The following is a 13,875-nucleotide window of genomic DNA, read 5'->3' as shown; positions in this document are numbered from 1 at the left end:
GGTCCAGAGGCAGAGGGGGTCCGTGGAACTTTGAGTCTCAAGAACCTTTCTCGGACAGACCCAGGCAACAACCCTGAGGGGCTGCCCGACTGCTCTACTCTGGAGGCAGTCAGGAGATGATTGTCCTTGCACCCAGCGGCATGGGAGTCCATAACAATAGACCAAACAATAGACCACTGGGTGCTCTAAATCATATCCAGAGGATACTCTATTCCCTTCGTTGGTTCCCCCAAATCTCCCAGACACCTCCCGGACATGCCACCCACGCAGAGGGAGGCAGCAGCGCAGGAAATTTCCAAGCTGCTAGAAAAACGAGCTATTAAAACCGTCCACCCAGATCAGCCCGGATTGGGTTTCTACTCCAGGTTCTTTTTCATGCCAAAGTAAATGGGGGACTTAAGGCCCATTTTGGACCTCTCTGCCCTGAACCTGTCAGTTGCCAAAGAGACGTTCTGGATGGTCGCATTACAGTCCATCATGCTGTACCTGCAAGAAAGCAACTGCATGTGCTGGTTAGATCTCTAGTATGCTTACTATCACATAAAAATGCACAGAAGCTCCAGGAGGTTCCTCAGCTTCCTGGTAGGGGTCAATCACTACCAATTTTGAGCCCTACCCTGTGGTCTCACCACAGCCCCCAGGGTGTTTACCAAAGTGATGATGTTCTTCGTGTTTCACTGTTGCAGTCATTACACTTGGGTCATCCTGCCACCCTCAGTCGGTCTGAATTCCAAAGTCTAGGTCTGGCATCTGTTGCTGTTGCCTCTTCCCTGACGTCAGTGCCCCAGGAGTATAAAAGATGCAGCCGACGCCAATTTCTTCAGTTTTTCTTGCCGCACAGTGCGCAAAGCATAAGCAGTTCGCAAATGCCGGTCGGCCGACTCCTGAGATTTTCGTGTTCGAGTTTCAGATCCGAAGTCTTCATTAAAAGAAAAGGAAAAAGACAGGCATCCGTGGTCCAAAACCGATGACGAGGCTTCTTCTAAGCCAGTCGCCGGTTCTCAGTGAGGTGCCTTCGCAGCCCCTGACGCCCGCTACTTTAGACCCGCAGGCCGCTACCGACTCCCACGTGGAGTCGACTAGGCCTCTGGAAGCTCAAGGTATTGGGCCTTCAGAGACTATTCCTTCAGATGGGTCCGGAGCCGCTGAGCAGGCATCGGCTTCTGAGGGTGTTTTCAGACCTACTCAATTGTACATTAAAACGACTTCAGCTTCAAAGGCAAAGGCTAAAGCACCTTTAAAGACAAAGAAACAAGTACAACAGCCTCATGGACAGGCCTCCATGCCCAAAAAACAGATGCTCAAAATGGCCGAAGACCTAATTACTTTGATCAGGGGTTCCCATCCCCCTCCAGATAAAAGGCCTAGGCAAGAGACAGAATATGAATCTTCAGATCAGGTTTCCATTTCATCTGATTCCTCTTCTGATCAGGAGTACTTTCTTCCTCCCTATGAGGATTCTGATGCTGAAGAATCTATCCCTTCAGCCTCCCCTCCTGAGGATTACTCTTTTCAGGAAACTTTGCATACCATGAGGGAGCATTTCCACTGGGAGAGCCAAGATTTTTCAGAATCTAAGAAAAGGCTCAGAGACTTCCTGTTACTACCACAACACAAGCCCCTAGCTTATTCCACCTGTGTTAAACATTGTAGATGATGTATTTTCAGAGTCCAGTCTGACCCCTGACTCTTTACCTCCAGCTCCTGTTAAGCCGGACAGGTATTATAGGGTTCCTGACTCTCATAAATTCCTTTTCAAAAACCCTGCTGCTGACCCAGAAACTATCTCTCAGGGTCCCAAAGGGGTCAAGGCTTCCTCTGCAAAAAACCCTACCCCCTCTGACAGGGACTCTAGGGCATTGGACAGATGGGATTTACACTTCTGCTACCTTGGCTATAAGGGCTTTAAATTGTCAGTTTCGTATGCTCAAATATCAGCAATATATTATGTCACTGTTTAAACAGAAAATGTTGATAAATTCTGAATGTGCAGAAAACAAAGAAATGCAGGATTTATTGCATGCGGCTGAACAAGTTGGAAAACATACTTTGCAATGTGGTTTTGATTCTTTGAAGGCCTCCTGCAGGGTCGCTGTTATGGGTTCTGTCATCAGGAGGCATGCTTGGTTAAAGGAACAAAATCTGCCTGATCATGTCAAAGCAAAATTATTAGATGCTCCATTACAGCATGATACATTGTTTGGTGTCTAGCAGAAGAGGTGTTAAAGAAAATGGAGGACAAGGCTAAATCTATGCAAACGGTTAAAGATTTCTTACAGGTACAGCCTCCAAGATTTAGCAGACACTGGCCTACAAAGAATTTGTCCTTTCCAGTGTCAGACAGACCTCAGAGGGGAAGATACAGACACACAAGAGGCAGATCCCAGCACCAAGGTTCGTACAGGTCTAAACAATGGGGTGCTTCTATCTCCAAAAGTGGAGAAGACAAATCACAGCCTTACAGGAAACAGTCCCAATGACTTCCCCCTGCCCGCACCAAGCACTTATCTTCTGGCAGCTCCTTTAGGGGGAAAACTAGCACTTTTTTCACAAAATTGGCACATTATAACACAGGACAAATGGGTCTTAGACATAGTGTCGCAAGGCTACAAATTTCACTTCCATACTCTGCCAATGGCAAACGGTTGGCCAGACCTGCCAAAACATCAGTGAGCAGAGGCACAAAAGCAAGTCTCATCCCTCATGGACATGAGGGCCATTCACCTAGTACCAGAGCAAGAGCAGGGATGAGGATTTTATTCAAGACTGTTCTTGGTACCAAGAAAGGACAACACCTGGAGACCAGTACTGGACCTATCTATTCTAAACACATATCTGGATATACCAAAATTCAAAATGTTGACTCTACAGCAACTTCTGCCCATGCTGGGCAAGAAGGCTTGGCTTGTGACTTTAGACCTAAAAGAGGCATACCTGCATGTCCCAATCAGACAAACATGCAGAAGATACCTCAGATTCAAAGCTGGCTCAATGCACAACCAATTCTCTGCACTGCCCTTTGGCTTATCTACTGCACCCAGGGTCTTCACAAAATGCCTGGCACCAGTAATTGCATTCTGCAGACAAAGAGGAATACAAATATATCCTTACTTGGATGACTGCCTCATTCAAGCAGAGAACAAGGACATTCTACTACAGCATCTGGCGTTTGTAAAGAGATTTCTAACAGGCCTAGGGTACACAGTCAACGAAAATAAATCAAAACTAGTACCCTCTCAAGAAATAATATTCCTGGGTGCAAGCTTAAATACAACTGCCCAGATGGCTTATTTCACACCAGACAAACAAAGGCAACTGACTACCTATTTCAACCTGTTGGCAACAAAGGCTCAGTTATCTGCAAGAAAAATGCTGCAGGCTTTGGGCTTCATGGCATCCTGCATTCTACTAATTCCATATGTGAAACTGCATATGAGGAAAATTCAATGGTGCCTAAAAAGTGTTTGGGCTCAACATTGCCACAGCCTGGAAACAATAATTACCCTCATTTCCTGCCTGCAACAGGAGTTTCGATGGTGGGCAAAGGCTTGTCACCAGAACAAGGGACAGCCATTCACCTTACCCCCAGCCAGGCAGACATTAACAACGGATGCATCAGATTATGCCTGGGGGGCACACATGGCAGGAAGATGTATTCAAGGCACATGGTCCGCAAACCAAATGCATCTACATATCAATCAAAAAGAGATGCTAGCTGTTCAGAATGCCCTGACAGCCTTCAAGGACCTACTTCATCCGGGACAATTACTGATAAAGACAGACAACACAACGGTCATGTGGTATATAAACAAGCAGGGAGGCACTCATTCTTACCCCCTTTGCAGACTAGCCATGACTTTGTGGGACACAGCATTGACTTACCAAGTACATCTGCAGGCACAATTCCTGCCAGGAAAGATAAATACTCTGGCAGACAAACTAAGCAGAAACCTCATGGATCGCCACGAGTGGAAATTGGATCCACAAGTCTTCAGCATGATAACAAGGAAATGGGGATGCCCGGATATAGCTCTATTTGCCTCTCCTCACAACTACCAAATAAAAGATTCTGCACAAGAACTTATCACAGACAAGCATGGAAAGTGGACGCACTATCTTTCAGCTGGAAATACTTAACAGTGTATGCCTTTCCTCCTCTGCCTCTCCTCCCCAAGGTACTCCTAAAGGTCAGACAAGAGAAGCCAAAGATGATACTGATTGCCCCAGACTGGCCCCGCCAGTACTGGTATCCAATCCTAAGGAACTTGTCTCAATGCCCGGCTTGGACCTTGCCTCAAATGCCTCATCTACTATCCCAGCAAAACAATCAAATCCTGCACAGCCAACTAAAGATCTTAAACCTGGCAGCATGGTGGATAATGTAGTCATACAAAACATGCCTCTCACTAAAGCTGTGATGGATGTCATTTTGGAGGCCAGAAGACCTAGTACCAGAAAATCTTACGCTGGAAAATGGAAGAGATTCTGTGTTTGGAATCAGGCACAAGGGATTGACACAGCTGTACCAAATATTCCTCAGATTTTGCAATACCTAACTGAGATGCTGGACAAAGGCCTATCCTTTTCATCAATTAAAATTCATGCCTCTGCCATTTTGGCTCATTACAATACAGAGCCACCTATCTTTTCTCATCCTTTGTTAAGGCAGTACCTCAGAGGAGCCAAAAACCTAAGGCCTCCAAGGAGATCACCAATACCTGCATGGGACCTCAATTATGTCTTGGAAAAACTCACCCTGCCTCCTTTTGAGCCAGCCGCTACAGCTGATATAAAGTTTTTATCTTGGAAAACAGCTCTGCTCCTAGCAATAACCTCTGCAAGACAAGTCTCAGAGCTACAGGCACTCATGGCTGTGGAACCTTTTATCATTTTTTATCCAGACAGGGTTTCTCTGAGGACAAACCCGACATTTATGCCTAAGGTAGTGTCCAGTGTGGCCCTTAACCAAACTATTCATCTGTCTACTTTTTATCCAAACCCACAGAATAAGGGGGAGAGAATTCTGCATTCTTTGGACATATATAGACAGCTACACTTCTACTTGAACAGAACCAAAGCTTTCAGAAAGACAGAGCAACTACTGGTGGCATATGCTGCAGGATCACAAGGAAAGGCTGTCTCAAAGCAGACTATTCCAAAGTGGATAGGCCACTGCATTCGTTTCTGCTATTCACAACATGGCAAGCCAGTGCCTAAGGGCATTAGGCGACATTCAACCAGAGCAGCAGCCACTTCAGCAGCCTTCCTCAGGGGAGTACCAACCAAAGACATTTTAGAGGCTGCAACCTGGAGTTCAGTGCACACCTTTACAAAGCACTATCATTTACCACTCTACTCGAAATCCAGGGCAGGCTTTGCCACTGCAGTTCTGCAGGGCCTCATAGCCGCTCCTAATTCTATTTAGTTCCAGCCTCCCAACCATAGCTTTGGGACTCAACCCAAGTGTAATGACTGCAACAGTGAAACACGAAGAACAGTACAGTTGTGTACACTTACCATAAATGTAGATGTTCAAGTGTATTCACTGTTGCAGTCCAGGTTACCCACCCACCATCCCCCATATCTTTGCTGGAACTTAAATGCACTTCTCTAATCTCTACAACCTATGTGGTGTATTTGCTTGTAGATGAAGGTATGATATATTTTGGTGCATGCAAGTTTTATTGGCACATTTTCAGCCTACCTTTTTGGGGGCACCTGACATCTGGGGCAAGAAAAACTGAAGGAAATGGTGTTGACTGCATCTTTTATACCCCTGGAGCACTGACGTCAGGGAAGAGGCGACAGCAACCGACGCCGGACCTAGACTTTGGAATTCAGGCCGACTGAGGGTGGCCTGCCAGCAGGATAACCCAAGTGTAATGACTGGAACAGTGAATACACTCGAACATCTACATTTATGGTAAGTGTACACAACTGTACTGTGGTGGTAGCGGCTCACCTGATGCTTCAGGGGATTCAGGTCTGTCCGTACTGGATGATTGGCTCCTCTCTGCTCCCACCACGCATCTACTCTCCCAAACCAGGGTTTATTTCTTGACTCTTGCCCTGTGTTTGGGGATCACAATCAACATGTCCAAATCTTTCCTAGATCCTGTGCAAGTGATAGACTACATCGGTGCCAGGATAGATACTCTTAATTGCAAAATCTTCCTGACCTCGGAGAGACTTCAAAACCTGAGGATGCATGTGTCCCTGATCTACCACTCTCATCTCCCAATGGCGGATTCAGTGTTGAGGGCCTTAGGCTCGATGGCGGCGACCATAACTCTTCCATGTGCTCGGTTACACATGAGAATTCTACAGTGGACTCTAGCTGTACAGTGGTTCCTGTTGGAACTGCCATTGATATATCCAGTTCAACTCAGTCGTCTCTCATATGGTGGATGTGCTCTCCCGACATTTTGGAGGATGACCTTTTGTTCCAGCCCCGACCCAAGCCACAGTGACCATGGATGTCTCCCATCTCGGATGGGGGGGCATTGTTCAGGCAGGACAGTCCAAGGCCTGTGGTCCCCCATAGAGACCAGCTTGAACATAAATGTCCTAGAGATGATGGCGGTCCTTCTAGCATTGCAGGCCCTTCATGCCTTTCTTCCTCTGGGGACGATTGCTATTCAGTCAGACAACATGTCAGTGGTCTGGTATGTCAACAAACAGGGAGGGGCCAGATCTTACCCCCTTTGTCACGAGGCCATGAGTGTGGGAATGGGCGATCGCCACCAGTCACTTTTTCATCGCAACACACATTCCGGGACAGTCCAAAATCCTAGCGGACAGGTTAAGTCAGACCATTCTAATGCCTTACGAGTAGTCTCTGAATTTGTCAGTAGTGGAACAGATCTTCAGCGAGTGGGGCCAACCTTGCTGCAATCTCTTCGCATCTACTTCCAACACGAAGTGCATCAAGTTTTTTGCTCTGAACCCCCTGATGGGGGAGTTCCCCAGAGACACTCTAGTTCATGCTTGGCCTTCTGGTCTTCTGTATGCTTACCCGCCAGTACCTCTTATTCTGATTTTTCTACAGAAAGCTTGTCGACTGGGGAGAAAAATTATCCTCATTGCCCCGTTCTGGCCTCGCCAGGTATGGTTTCCCATCCTTTGGTCTCACCTTCTGGCTCTGCCTTGGATCCTAGATCCCATTCAGGATTTAATTTCACACCCTTCGGTGGTGCCTCATCTGAATCTGGACAGTCTGAAGCTCACGTCTTGGCTGCTCCAGTTCCCGTGATTGGTAAGACTCCTGGACTGCCCTCCTCAGTTAGATCTATTTTGGTAGCTGCTCATAAGTCTTTGACCAGGAAGGTTTATCGCAGCAAGTGGAAATGTTTTTATTTTTGGGCCTCTCAAAGCAGCTTAGACTCTTTCACGTCTCCTGTTTCTGCTATTCTTGATTTTCTAGCTATTTTTCAACACAGAGCTAGTTCTTCTACTGTCAAAGTTCAGTTGGCTGCCATCTCTCATTTTCATGTGGGTGAGAATTCTGCCTCTTTAGCCTCTTCCAGACTGTGTAAAATCTTTATTAAAGGCACCTTTTTGTTACGCCCCATGGTCAAAGATCCTGTTCCCTCTTGGGACCTTACTATGGTTCTTCAAGCTTTGGTCGCTATGCCTTTTGAGCTTGCCGCAACTGCAGATCTAAAATTTTTATCTTGGAAAACAGCTTTTCTGGTGGCTATTACCTCTGCCAAAAGAGTTTCAGAATTACAGGCCTTGTCCATCAAAATTCCTTGCATGATTTTTCACAAAGATAGAGTTTCCCTTCGAACCAATCCATCCTTTCTTCCTAAGGTGGCATCACCAGTCAATATCAATCAGACCATCAATTTGCCTGTGTTTTTTCCTAATTTTACTAACAAGATGGAATACTAACTCCACATGTTGGATGTTCATAGACAGTTATGATTCTATTTACACAGGATCAGAAATTTCCGTAAATCTGATCAATTGTTTGTATGCTTCTCTAAACCCTTTTTGGGGAAACCTATCTCTAAGGTCACTATAGCTAGATGGATTTCTTCATGGATCCTGCTGGTCTATAAGGACAAAGGCATGTCTCCTCCAGGTCAGGTGAAAGCTCATTCCACTAGGTCCATGGCTATGTTGCCTTTTGGTCTAGAGTGTCTTTGGACAATATTTGTTCTGCAGCTACTTGGTCCTCATCTCATATGTTTATTTCTCATTACAAATTGGACTTGACTTCCAGAAGTAGAGCATCCTTTGGTTCCGCGGTGCTCCGGAATATCCTTCCATGAGGGCCTTCCAGGAGTTTTGGTAGCTGGGGACTCTGTCCCACAGGTTGAAGACCAAATGAAATAAATTACTTCATATAAAGAAGTTATGTACTCACCATAACGTTCCATCTGAGTAGTTGTACTTCATTTGTGTTCAACTGTCCCACCCTCCTTTGCCCCAGACCTTGGCGTATGATCAGCCTATGGGCTGCAGTATAGGTCATAAGAAAAATTTTCAGGTCGGGTTATCAGTATAAGGTTCAGCAAACTCGATTTGGGGATGGAAGGCAGTGGAGGTGTATTATGGGTAAGGGGAGGAATTTGGAACTCAGAGTTGATGCTAGTAAAAGTTGCCAGCTCGGATCCGATACGGATCCGTAACCCACAGGTTGAAGACAAATGAAGTACAACTACTCAGATGGAACGTTATGGTGAGTACATGACTTCTTTTTTGTAATGATGCAGGGCAAGTATTTGTTTGCCCGACAAGTTTTCAGCGAATCGCAGAAATGGATTTTGCTGAATACTAGTCGGCCTTTTCATATTCTCTGTTACAGCGTTTCGACGTCATAATATAGACCCCCTGTACTGTCTTCTTCACCTCTCTTCCACACTCACCAGTACTCTGAACTGTTGATCCCAAGTATTTAAACTCATCCACCATCACCAACTCTATTCCCTACATCCTCACCATTCCTCTGTCCTCCCACTCATTCACATACATGTATTCTGTCTTAGTCCTACTGACTTTCATTCCTCTCCTCTCTATCTTCACCAATGCAGGATCTTCTCAACCTGTTCCCTACTCTCACTACAGATCACAATGTCATCTGCAAACATCATAGTCCATAGGGACTCCTGTCTGATCTCGTATGTCAACCTTTCCATCACCATTGCAAATAAGAAAGGACTCAGAGCTCATCCTTGATGTAATTCCACCTCCACCTTGAATGCATCCGTCACTCCTACCGCAGACCTCACCACTGTCACACTACCCTCGTACATACATCTCTGCCACTCCTGACTTCCTCGTACAATACCACAACTCCTCCACAGGCACCCTGTCATATGCTTTCTCCAAGTCCACAAAGACACAATGCAACTCCTTCTGACCTTCTCTATACTTCTCCATCAACGCCTTTGGAGTAAACATCGCATCTGTAGTGCTCTTTCCCGGCATGGAATCACACTGCTGCTCACTAATCATCACCTCCCTTCTTAACCTAGCTTCCAGTACTCTTTCCTATAACTTCATTCTGTGACTGATCAGTTTTATCCCTTTGTAGTTAGTACAGCTCTGCACATCACCCTTATTCTTAAAAAATTGGTACCAAAACACTTCTTCTTCACTCCTCAGGCATCTTCTCACTTTCCAAGATTTCATTAAACAGTCTGGTTAAAAACTCCATTGTCATCTCTCCTAAACACCTCAGTGCTTCCACAGGTATGTCATCTGGACCAACAGCCTTTCCATTCTTCATCTTCTTCATAATTGTGCTTACTTCCCCTTGCTAATCCATTGCACTTCATGATTCACTATCCCTACATCATCCAACCTTCTCTCCCTCTCATTCTTTTCATTCATCAGCCCCTCAAAGTACTCTTTCCATCTGCTCAACACACTTTCCTCACTTGTAAGTATGTTTCCCTCATTATTCTTTATCACCTTTACCTGCTGCACATCTTTCCTAGCTCGTTCCCTCTGTCTAGCAAACCGGTACAGGTCCGTTTTTCCCTCCTTAGTGTCCAACCTTTCATACAACTCTTCATATGCCTAATCTTTAGCCTTCACCACCTCTGTCTTCACCATATGCGGACAACAGTTGCACACCACTGATACTGTGCCAGACAGCCTATAGTCAGTCTTGTAGTGAAACTGGGACAAAATTCTAAATATTTTCTTGTAGCTGGTAAGATGGCTTTCTCACCAGGTATCGGATTTCCAGCTGTTCTGCAGATATGCTATTTTCTAACATCTGCTCAACGTGGCAGTGATTGCTGAGGCTTTCTCACTATTGTTATCCAATTTCCCCCATGAACTCTGATTTCTGATGTCTAAGTTTGCTATTTCTTCTTTTACAGCACACCATTCTCTGGTGTCCATGTCTCCAACACTCATGACCCATCTGTCTGATTCCTGGGCACCTGTTACCTAATCTCCAGTGTTCAACTATTTTAGATTTGCTCAGACCTCATTTTAAGGTCCTTACTGAAAAACAGTCTTCTTTGTTTTCTTTTAAATGTTCCAGTTGTGGTATTCCCAAACATAGAAAAATGGGGCTCTTACTTCTGTTTACCTAACCTTTCAGTCCCAGGAATGGAGATGATAATAGTGGAGTGACTTATGAAGTTCATATCCTTGCCTTGGGATTTTATTCATTTACTTGGTAACCGGATAAATGAGCTGGTCCTTCACTGATCCTTCATAGGTTCATAAGAGTATAGTAGCCATGTAATACCTGTGTGGTATCCTAACTGACCATTATTAGATGGTTTCCTGATTGGCCATTGTTAGATGGTTGGTTTGCAGAACAAATCTGTGATCAGCACCAGCTGCCCCTGTCCATGAGTGACATAGATGCCACCTCAGGGGTGAATTTACGGTCTCCCATCCAGTTGTCCAGGTGGCACTTAAATAGAGTCATTGAGGAGCTCTGCTTAACGTGAATTGTGAGTTTGTTCCAGAGTAGCAGCAGTCTCTGGGAGACATACCTGTCTCTCGAGCATGTTTTGTTTAAGTCACATGCTAGGTTGAGATCTCTGCAGATAGTGACTTTTGTCCCATTTGATTTGCAGATGTGCAGCATTTCCATTAGGGCAGGGTCAGAGACTGCTCTGTAGGCCAGGCACAGATCGCCTCTCAGCAGCCGCAGCCTCTAGGATACAGAGTACAGTGACAGGGCTTTCAGTCTGTCCATGTAGGTCATGTTTTGGAGTCCCTAAATTCTCTTGGTCTGGAACCTCTGTGGCCTCTCCAGCTGGTGAGGTACATACAAAAGGGAACGTTGTACTTTATTAGTGGTCTGATGAGGGTGGAGTACATAGGAGTTATAACATCCCTGGTCTTGAATGCAGTGCCCTTACTTATGAGGTGTGCAACATAAAAGACTTTTCTTACCACTGTGGACACTTGGTGATCAAAGTTTAGACTGCTTATCAACTTGTGTTCCCAAGTCAAACACCCCTGAGCTCGAGCTTGGGGGGGGGGTGCTGCCTGTATTGTAATTTGCAGGGGCTACCTCTTTGCCAAAAGGGACAATGATGCATTTTTTTGCATTTAGTTTTAGAGCATGGTTTTAGCATCAGTCATTTGTCTATGTTAATCCCTCCTGTAATATGCTAATATCTTTAGGGTCTCAATGATTGCTTCCAATTTGCAGTCATCCGCGAATCTGGTAAGCCATAGACCATTTACTTTTGCCTGGACATCTGAGAAATAGATTCCAGACAGAAGAGGGTCCAGCACAGAACCTTCTGGTACCTCACTGTTAATTGTTCTACTAGTGGAGGTGGAATCCCCAACTTTGACATTATGTGTTCTGTCGGTGAGCCAGTTGGCTACCATCTAGTGACATATGGGTTAATCCCCACCTGGAAGAGTTTCTCGATGATACCTGAGTGGAGGATTGTGTTGAAAGTCTTGTTTAAGTCAAGATAGATGGCATCTACTTCTTTCCCTTTGTCCAAGGCTTTGGTGTCATTCTCAAAGAAGTCCACCAGGTTTAGTAAGCATGAGCTACCCTTAACAAAGCCAAACTGGTTCAGGTTGAGAGTTTGAAGGTTGCCTATGTCCTTGTTGATAAGGTCCATCATGATTCTTTCCATGGCCTTACAGATAAGGAGGCTAGGCTTATGGGTCTGTAGTTCCCAGAGTTGGTTGATGGACCCCCTTAACCCCCTTTGTGCAAGAGGATTATAGTTGCTGTTCTCCAGTCTGCTGGAACAAAGCCAGTGCTCAGGCTATGGTTAAAGAGAGTGCCAAGATGATCTGCTATGTCATGTTTTAGGTTGTTTAGTAAGCATCTTGGGATATTATCTGGTCCCATTCCATAGTGGCCATGTTTTTGGCCTTGGAGAGCATGAATATGACCTGCTCATTGGAGATACTGGGGAGAAGACGTGTCAGGTTTGCTTTGGGGTATGGCTGGTGGAAACGGGAGTGGGTGAAGTTTGCACAAAATGTGTCAGCTAACAGGTTGGCAATTTCTTCAGGGTCAGTGTGCGTGGTATCATCCACTATGAGTTCGGCACATGGCTGGGTATTCCCTTTTAGAATTCAGACTTAGCTAAAGAATGCCTTATGGTTGTCTTTAGCTTGAGAAGCTAATTTAGCCTCATAACTATCTTTAAAGGACTTTAACTGATTTGCTTGTTCAAGCTGTGAATGGTATTCTTTCTCTGCTGACTAAGTTCCCTCTTGTTCTTAGATATCACTTTCTTCCTTTTGTTACATAACCTGTTTAAACTCTAGGTCCACCAGGGTGGCTTGTTTTTATGGGAGGACTTATTTTTGAACCTGTCAGGTGCAGCAGAGTCAATGGGGTTGTTTAAGTGGTTTTACTGGGGGTTTGCCTACCCCTTTGCATAGGACTCATTGTTGGCTGTATTAGCAGGGGGGTTGAAACTTTTCAAACCATCACTTAGTAGGCTGGACTTTGTTTTGGAGAAGTTTCCCTTACTAGGGAGAGCAGAACACCGGGAGCAGTGCAGTGACCCCACCCATATTGGTGGGTACTAAGTCCAGAACATTTGAGCCCCTTGTGGGGGTGCAGACTAACTATTCCAAAGCATTCGTATTAATAAAGTCCAAGAACCTCAGGGTGTTCGAGCTTGTGCTTGTGTATGTCACCCTCTCTGTAGAAGATATTTGAAATCAAACATGACCAAGGTGTTTGGCTGTATAGTGAGTGACTGGAGCAAGTCCAGGTAGATGATGTGCTTCTCATAGTTCATGGTGAGTAGCTAGCAATAATGTGGTAAGGTGTTTTACCTGTAGATGTTAATCCATTTCACTGTTGCATTATTCATTACATTACAGATCCCCTGCCAAGGATGGCCTGACATCTGGCCAGTATACTAAAGCCTTTAGGTTGTTTTAAGGTACGTTGTTTGTCCCACATATGCTATGTAGGGCATAAAGGTGATGTCTGGATGTACAATCCTCAGAACTTTTTTGCCACCTTTCTGAACTCCGTCACTTGTTTGTCACTCTGAAAGCCCTTTCCATTCGTGGTTCACTAAGCCATTGCAGATAAGTGCCCCATTGTTTTTTTTTTTTTTTTTTTTATTGTTGCTTGTTTGGTTTTATGTCACCCAAGGAGGGTAAATGCAAATATGGGAGACAGATTCCCAGTAAACACAGCCAAGAACAGTGTCTGTTTTGCCTTGCCACCACACACGACCATACGTTCTGTTCCATCTTTCAGCCTTTGTACCTAAAATCCTTCGTAGTAGACTCTCTTCTTTGGTGCTGTATCTTGAAAAACAGTGCCTTAAGCTTCCTGCGAAAGTTATGATGGAGGGAACTACCTATTCCAAAATACAGTCATCAGTGAAGAAGAAGGCCAAGAAGCCTAAGCCGGAATCTTCTGCTGTTCAGTGTCTGTTGAACGACTCTCCT

At 45.1% G+C, this 13,875-nt stretch overlaps 1 protein-coding gene across 1 annotated transcript in view; it reads left to right on the top strand.

Annotated features, from left to right (window-relative positions):
• The window catches only part of SMAP1 (small ArfGAP 1), a 3,101,511-nt gene that overhangs the window by 1,516,322 nt on the left and 1,571,314 nt on the right, over positions 1 to 13,875 (top strand). The window lies entirely within an intron of this gene.

Source organism: Protopterus annectens, chromosome 2.part2 (genome assembly GCF_019279795.1).
Source record: "Protopterus annectens isolate FY-2018-M chromosome 2.part2, PAN1.0, whole genome shotgun sequence".
Taxonomy (NCBI): domain Eukaryota; kingdom Metazoa; phylum Chordata; order Ceratodontiformes; family Protopteridae; genus Protopterus; species Protopterus annectens.
Note: the sequence above shows the minus strand (reverse complement) of the source record. Positions and strands in the feature narration are given on the sequence as shown.